The sequence below is a fragment of the Anser cygnoides genome, chromosome 10, assembly GCF_040182565.1.
Source record: "Anser cygnoides isolate HZ-2024a breed goose chromosome 10, Taihu_goose_T2T_genome, whole genome shotgun sequence".
Lineage (NCBI taxonomy): Eukaryota > Metazoa > Chordata > Aves > Anseriformes > Anatidae > Anser > Anser cygnoides.
This window is the reverse complement of record NC_089882.1, coordinates 2,121,183-2,129,426: the sequence shown is the minus strand read 5'-3', so window position 1 is coordinate 2,129,426 and position 8,244 is coordinate 2,121,183.

Here is an 8,244-nt window from a genome sequence, read left to right as displayed (position 1 = left end):
CGGTACGCCCATCTTTGTGGGGTAACAACTAGTAGGACCTGTTAGAGTAAACCAATCTAGTAATAGGTGCCTGTATTGCATGCAGCTCTTCTTCAGGTGAGTAATTGTTATAGCATGTTTATGGATAGGATGTCAATGTTACTTTGTGTGTTTGCTTTGTGGTTCTGGGTCCCTTATGATTTCTGCAGAATTAAGGCAAATATTATCAAAGTTACAACCTTGGTGGCAAAGTGATGGAGCAGAGTTTAGGAGATAAGTATCATCGAAGCTCCCTGTGTAAGCATGTGTCTGAAAAGAGCAGCAGTAGGCATGTAAGGGGTAGTCTTTTTCAGGGTTAGGGACAGTTTGTTATATTTTTGGAGCTTTTGCCTGTGGTTTGTGTGGCTGTAGAGTCTTCAGATGTTGCAGCCTTCTAGTTTTTAAGTGCTTGGAATTCACGTAATAGAGGTGTGCTTAGGAGGTGTTGCTGGCTAACTTGTTTTTGGGAAATGGTGGGGTACGGTTCCTTTTTTTTTGAGTTACCTTTTAATCTCTAGGTATATCAAGCCATTTGCATAACTGTCCAGAGGCTTCACAAGGAGCTTCAGTACGCACCCGAAGGGGCTTGACCGCATAAGTGCAGTATTACGGAAAGACTGAGCAGGGTCACCGTTCTCATCTGTAAAGGAGAAGTCTGTGATTACCCCTGTTGGGGCTGCTGTGCATTCATGGCCTTTTGGCATTTGTGGACCTGAGGGCGTGTTTTTTTTTTTTTCTGGCTCTCGTCTCTGTGTTTGAGTCCTCTGCAAGGAGCTGTACTGTTTGCGTATCCATCACGGATATGACCTTCTCTTTTTGTTTCTTGTATCCCAGGGCATGGGCACAGACACTTGAATGAGGCACGAGGATGATGCATCTCCTTGGGATGTTAGGTGAGCGAAGCGGTGGTACTGGGTTGGGGAACATGTGTCTGGGGCTTCTTGGCTGTTGGGGTAGGGGAGGAAAGAAGAGGAGTGGGTATAGACTGTTTTGTGGATTGTCATTTTTGTTTGTTCTTTCTCCTTGGTCTAAGCCACGTGACCTTGGCTCAGTACAGTAAATGGAAGTGCTAAGCCTGGATCGGGAAGGTGAGTGGAGAAAAGTTGGGAAAAGGGCATTGTTTTTGATTTGGTAGTCTATTGGTCCCACCTCTGGGTGACTCCTCTTTTCTGGGGACGAAGAAGATAGTGGGAACATCCTAGTTGGCCTCTGTGGTCCACCTTGAGGATGGATTGTGACCCCTGAGAATTAAGTCCAGGGGCAAATACTGTGTGTTTGGGGGTGGTTGGCAGGGGAAGGCGGGCAGTTGTCTGGAGTTGGTCTATCTGACTTCAGTAGCAGAGCAGGTCAGTGGACTACTGTTTTGTTTTTGAGGTGGGTGTTTCACTAGAAGAAGTTTGGCTGGTGTGCCAGTGCCCGATGGCGCTTTATTTCTGCAGGTGAAGAGGAGCCTCGTGCCGGAAGCAATGTCCTGGCTAGCCTTCGTGTTCCTTGATGAGGATGGAACCTGCCTCCCGTCATTCCCATGCTAAGTTGTGGGGCAAGTGCTATGTTTGCTTTCGGGTTTTGAATGCACACATAGGGCGAGGGTCTGTGCTTTTAAGTCATTGCTGTGGATGGGGCCTTTTAGGATTGATCACGGTCAGACAGAGTGTGTGGAGGCGTGGGATTCTGTCAGGTATTGCTTGAGCACGTGCCAGGCAGGGCAGTTCCAGCTTGGTGTCTGTGTTCTGTGTTGTCTGTGCTGTTGCTCCTGGTGCTTGGCAGGCCCTGGGGAAGCCTTCCTGAGGGTGTTGAACACTTGACCTCACTGGAATAATGCTGATGCTCAATCGGAAGCTGAGCATTTCTTGTCTTGCAGTGGGAGCTTAAAGAGATCATTTCTTCTGTGCGTGTAATTTTTTTTGTATCAAATGTTTCTTGATGTGATCATCATATGTTACGCGCTCCTCAGGTCTTGATATCCTCATTGCCTTTTTCCACTGGACGGATTAGATGGGCAACTTGTTAGCCACACCAAAGGTCCTAAATGCTTGTTTCATCATTGTAGGGCTGATCTGAGCACTTCTTGTCTTGCAGTCACAGCCTGAAGCGCAGATGTGTTTCAGGTCTTGTGCATCATATTCGGTTTCAGATGGCATCTGTTTCCATCCTCGCTGTTGCGGAAGTCATGTGGGCTTCATCAGGAGCTCTGTCTTGGGAGTTCATTTCCGAAGCATTTTTCTTCTGGGGTTTGCACTCCCCATCCTTCTGGTCTCTTGTCTTGAAGGCAGGCTTTTTATGCCTCCATCATCCCAGTTCTGGCAGTTGCTTCCAGTCGCATGTCGTGACATTTGAGTCTCTCCTTGGGTCTGCTGCAGAGCACCTGTTCTGACTTGCTGTCGCTGTAGGGCTTCCCTCTGGGAGTCCTCTTTTTTTTTGCGCCTTGTGTTCTGTGTTTTGTTCGTAATGTTTGTAGCGTGCCTGTGTGTGTGTGTTTGGCCTGGAGCTGTCCTGCCTGGCAGTTAGTGATGGTAACTAACGTGGCGGTCCATCGGTGTACTAATACATTGTCCGGACTGTTTTGGCAAAGACATCCGGTCTGCCTCTGGGCACGTACTGAAGGGCAGCTGGCACAGAGTCATCTCTGTGGTGTTTGGCAAATGTGGAGGGGGAGACCTGAGCTGCTTGCGAGCAGCTGTTTGCATAGTGCTTGAATAGTGCTAGAGGAGAGGTCTGTCATTGAATCTTGAAAGCTCGCAGATACGGGGTTTTGATTTTTTGTTTGTATTTCGTTCCCCCCCGCAGTAGGAGGGGTAAACCTTAGGAGGAACTGGTCACAGGAAAGAGCTCCTTTTGGAACTGTCAAGGACTCGGTAGGCAACCCGGTGACTGGCTTGATCTACTTTCCAGGTGCTGAGGCAAGGGGGCTGCTGTTTTGAAATGATAAAATTAGCCATGGGGTCCCTTGTGTTGTTGAGGGATGGGTGCTAATGCTGGCAGCTGAATGATCATTTTCTGACTGTTTTCATTTGTTAAAGCTGAAACACAGCGTACAACCTGGGACTTCACGACCAGAGCTGGTTTTGGCAAGGTGAGCGATGAACAGATGCAGCAGTTATTTTAGGGGTGTGGTTGTCACTGCAGTTACTTAACTACACAAAATACAGTTAAAGTCCTGTTTATATTCCAGAGGTGTTGTAGCTGGCTTAAGAGAGCAGATGGAAGCATCTGCCTCGAGGGCAGGTGAGGGGGCAGAGTAAGGGAGCAGGTGAGAGTACCTGTCCTAGCTGTGCTGCGGCTTTGGATGCTGCCGCGGCCTATGCTTTTCTGTTTTCTGTCGCAGGTGCTTTGCACAGACTCAGAGGGGCCAAGCTGCACTCCGAAGAGCAGCACGAGAAGGGCAGGCTGGTCGTGAGTGGAGCAGTGGAGCAGAATGGCCAAGTTGCGCAAGGTGACTGCGAAGGGTTTCCATCTTGCTTTGCAGGTGCCATGGCAGGCTCTCCACAGAAGTGGCTGAGGATTTGAGAAGAGGTTACAGAGCATCAAGGAGCGGCACGTGCAGTGACGGTTTCCAAACGGTATGGTTGCTTTCTCTTCTGTTGGTCAGGTGCCACAGGCAAGGTGGGCTGTGACACTAGTCTTTAGAATTGGAGCAAAGCAGGTCACTTGAATGCCGCGGGGCATCTGAGAAGGGTGTTTTAACAGAAAAAGCTTGTCTGGCATGGCAGTGCCTGATGGCAGTGTGTTTCCACAGGTGAAGAGGTGCCTGGAGCCCCATCCTGTCTAGCCTGCGCACACCTCGCTGAGAAGGAAAGCCGCTTTCCAGTAATTCAGAAAGCCAAGTTACGTCTCGGCCTCGAGCATCTGGGGCGTGTGCCTGTGCTTTTGGGCCTGTCTGTAGCGTTTGGCACCTGCATTAGTACTTGCTTGGCATATGTTTAGGCTTTTGGGGCCTGTGTCTTGGGGGGGGGTGTGGAGCTGCTTGTACACCTTTGGGGCTTGCATCTGGGGGGGGTTGGGAGCTGCTTGTACACCTCTGGGGCTTGCATCTGGGGGGGGTTGGGAGCTGCTTGTGCACCTTTGGGGCTTGCATCTGGGGGGGGTTGGGAGCTGCTTGTACACCTTTGGGACTTGCATCTGGGGGGGTTGGGAGCTGCTTGTACATCTTTCGGGCTTGCATCTCTGGGGGGGTTGGGAGCTGCTTGTGCACCTTTGGGGCTTGCATCTGGAGGGGGTTGGGAGCTGCCTGTACACTGTTAGGGCCTGCCTTGGGGGGGGTGGGTTGGGGCATGTGCCTTGGGGGTGGGGTTGGGAGCTGCTTCTACGCTGTAGGGGTCTGGGTCTTGGGGGGTTGGGGCTGTGTTTACAGCTTTGGGGCGTGCCTCTGGGGAGGGTGGGGAGTTGCTTGTACACGCTAGGGGCTTCCCTCTATGGGGCTTTGGGGCCTGCCTCGGGGGGGGGAGGGGTTGGAAGCTGCTTGCACACCCTTGGGGCCTGCCTCTGCGGGGGCTTGGTGCCTGCGTCTGGTGAGTGTGGGGGGGGGGGGGGTTTCAGAGCTGGTTGTAGTGTAGGAGCCTGCGTTGGGGGGGGTTGGGAGCTGCTTGTACATTGGAAGCCTGGTTTGGGGGGGGGGGGGAGGTTTGGAGCTGCTTGTGCACCTTTGGGGCTTGCATCTGGGGGGGGGGTTGGGGCCTGCCTCTGGGGGGGGTGGGTGGTTGTGAGCTGCTTGCACACCCTTGGGGCCTGCCTCTGCGGGGGCTTGGTGCTTGCATCTGGGGAGTGGGGGGGGTTCAGAGCTGGTTGTACAGTATAGGAGCCTGCGTTGGGGGGGGGGTTGGGAGCTGCTCATACACTGGACGCCTGGGATGGGGGGGGAGGTTTGGAGCTGCTTGTGCACCTTTGGGACTTGCATCTGGGGGGGGTCGGGTGCTGGTTGTACACCTTTGGGGCCTGCCTCTGGGGGGGTGGTTGTGAGCTGCTTGTACACCTTTGGGGCCTGCGTCTGGGGGGGGTGGGAGCTGCTTGTACACTGTTAGGGCATGCCTTGGGGGTGGGGGTTGGGGCATGTGCCTTGGGGGGTTGGGGTTGGGAGCTGCTTCTATGCTGTAGGGGTCTGGGTCTTGGGGGCCTATGCTTTTCTTTTTCTTTCGCAGGTGCCTTGCACAGACTCAGAGGGGCCAAGCTGCACTCTGAAGAGCAGCACGAGAAGGGCAGGCTGGTCGTGAGTGGAGCAGTGGAGCAGAATGGCCAAGTTGCGCAAGGTGACTGCGAAGGGTTTCCATCTTGCTTTGCAGGTGCCATGGCAGGCTCTACACAGAAGTGGCTGAGGATTTGAGAAGAGGTTACAGAGCATCAAGGAGCGGCACGTGCAGTGACGGTTTCCAAACGGTATGGTTGCTTTCTCTTCTGTTGGTCAGGTGCCACAGGCAAGGTGGGCTGTGACAGTAGTCTTTAGAATCGGAGCAAAGCAGGTCACTTGAATGCCGCGGGGCATCTGAGAAGGGTGTTTTAACAGAAAAAGCTTGTCTGGCATGGCAGTGCCTGATGGCAGTGTGTTTCCACAGGTGAAGAGGTGCCTGGAGCCCCATCCTGTCTAGCCTGCGCACACCTCGCTGAGAACGAAAGCCGCTTTCCAGTAATTCAGAAAGCCAAGTTACGTCTCGGCCTCGAGCATCTGGGGCGTGTGCCTGTGCTTTTGGGCCTGTCTGTAGCGTTTGGCACCTGCATTAGTACTTGCTTGGCATATGTTTAGGCTTTTGGGGCCTGTGTCTTGGGGGTTTGTGGAGCTGCTTGTACACCTTTGGGGACTGTGTTTTGGGGGGGGGGGGTCAGGGCCTGCATCTGGGCGGGTTGGAAGCTGTTCTAGAATGTAGGGATCTGTATCTGTGGGGGTTGGGAGCTGCTTGTATACCTTTGGGATCTACATCTGGAGGGGTTGGGAACTGCTTGTCCACCTTTGGGACTTGCATCTGGGGGGTGGTTGGGGGAGCTGCTTGTACACTCTAGGGTCCTCTGGCGTGGCTTTGGAGCCTCCCTTTGAGTCTGGGGCAGTTGGGAGCTGGTTGTACACCTTTGGGGCCTGCAGTGGGAGGGTTGAGATGGGTCTGGGGTTAGTTGTGAGCTGCTTAGGGCCTGCCTCTGTGGACTTGGTGCCTGTATTCAGAGCTGGTTGCTAGGGGGTGCTGGAGTTAGAGCTTGTATTACTGGTTGGGGGTGTTTGGTTGGTTGTTATTTAGTTTATTGAAGCCTTGGTTTGTGAGTTATAGGTTAGGGTATGGGGCATGTTTATTATGCTTCTATGCTGTAGATAACCTCTGGGAGAATGCTTGTACAGTGCTGAGGTAGGGGGAGTTACGTTAGGTTGTAGAGTTTGGGGGTGGCTGGGGCCTGCAGTCCAGTTCAAGGTTGGGAGCTGTTAAGTTGCATGGGGGGGAGTTATTGTTAGGGTTTGGGGTTAGGGATGTGTAGGGTTAGGGGTTAATTGGTTGGGTTTGTGGGGTTGTAGGGTAGATTTGTGGGGTTGGGTTAGGGTTTGGGGTTTGGAGGGTTATGTTAAGGGTTAGGGTTGTGGTTAGGGTTAGGGTTGGTTTTTAGGGTAGGTATTGTAGGGTTAGTTAGGGGAAGGAAGGTGGTTAGGTTGGTGGTGGGGTTAGGGTTGGTGGTTGTGTGGGTGGGTTAATGTGTGTTAGGGGGGTTAGTTTAGGATTGGTTATGTGGAGGTTGCAATGGGTTCAGGTTTAGTATTGGTTAGGGTGTTAGGGAGGGTTTAGGGTTAGGGTTGGGTTAGGGTTTGGGGTTAGGGTTAGGGTTAGGAAGGGTTAGGGCTGGGTATAGGGTTAGTTGGTAGGTTAGGGTTAGGGTTAGGGTTAGGGGTGTGGGGTTAGGGTTAGGGTTAGGGTCTAGGGTTAGGAAAGGGTTAGGGTTAGGGTTAGGGTTAGGGTAGGCATAGGTTAGTGTGGTAAATTTTATCGGGTTAGGGCTGTAGGGTTTTTAGGGTTAGGGTTTCTAGGGTTTGTTGGGGTAGGGGTTAGGGTTAGATCCGTGGTTGCCGTAGGGTTAGGGGTCAAGGTTCTTAGGGTTAGGCCTATATTAGGGGGAAGGCCAAAATGTGGGAGATTGAAGGGTTGAAGAGTTAGGGGAAGGAACGTCAAAATTGTGGGGTAAATGAAGAAGTTGATATTGGGGAGGGTGGGGGACTCTAGGGGTAGGATGAGGAACCCCCAAAATTGGGTGGGCGAACCAAGTTGGGGGGAAGAAGACTTAAATGGAAGTGTGAAATTCCAGAATTATGTGGAAGTTCAGGAGGGTAAATTTTGGGGTTAGGGTGTATTAGGGTTAGGGCTAGGGTTTGTTGGGGTAGGGGTTAGGGTTGGATCCGTGGTTAGGGTTAGTCAAGTTAGGTTATAAGGTGGTTGAAGGGTTGGTTAAAGGAATGTCAAAAGTGGTAGTTAGAGAGTTAAATTGGGAAGGGACTCTAGAGTTAGGTTGTGTAGGGTTAGGGTTAGGGGAGGTTTTGGGGGGGTAAATGGAAGTGTGTTAGGTGTTAGGGTTAGGGAGTGTGGAGTTAGGGCTGTAGGTTAGGGTTAGGGTTTCTAGGGTTTGTTGGGGTAGGGGTTAGGGTTAGATCCGTGGTTGCCGTAGGGTTAGGGTTAGTTAGGTTATTAGGGTGGTATGGTTAGGGTTAGGGTTGACGTAGGGTTAGGGTGTAGGGTTAGGTGGGGGTTGGGGGGGTTAGGGTTGGGTTGGGTGGGTTAGGGTTAGGAGTTAGGGAGGAGTTTTGGGGGGTTAGGGTTGGGGTTAGGTTAGGGTTAGGGTTAGGGGTTAGGGTTAGGTTAGGGTTAGGGTTAGGGTTAGGAGTTCTTAGGGTTTCCGGGGTTAGGGTTAGGGTTGAGGGTTAGATGTAGTTAGGTTAGGGTAGGGTTAGGGTTAGGGTTAGATGGTTAGGGTTGGGTGTAGGGACTTAGGGTTGATGTAGTTGTTAGGATGGATAGGAGATGTAGGGTTAGGTTAGGGTTAGGGTTAGGGTTAGGGTTAGGGTTAGGGTTAGGGTTAGGGTTAGGGTTGGGGTTGGGGTTGGGGTTAGGGTTAGGGTTGGGGTTAGGGTTAGGGTTAGGGTTAGGGTTAGGGTTAGGGTTAGGGTTAGGGTTAGGGTTAGGGTTAGGGTTAGGGTTAGGGTTAGGGTTAGGGTTAGGGTTAGGGTTAGGGTTAGGGTTAGGGTTAGGGTTAGGGTTAGGGTTAGGGTTA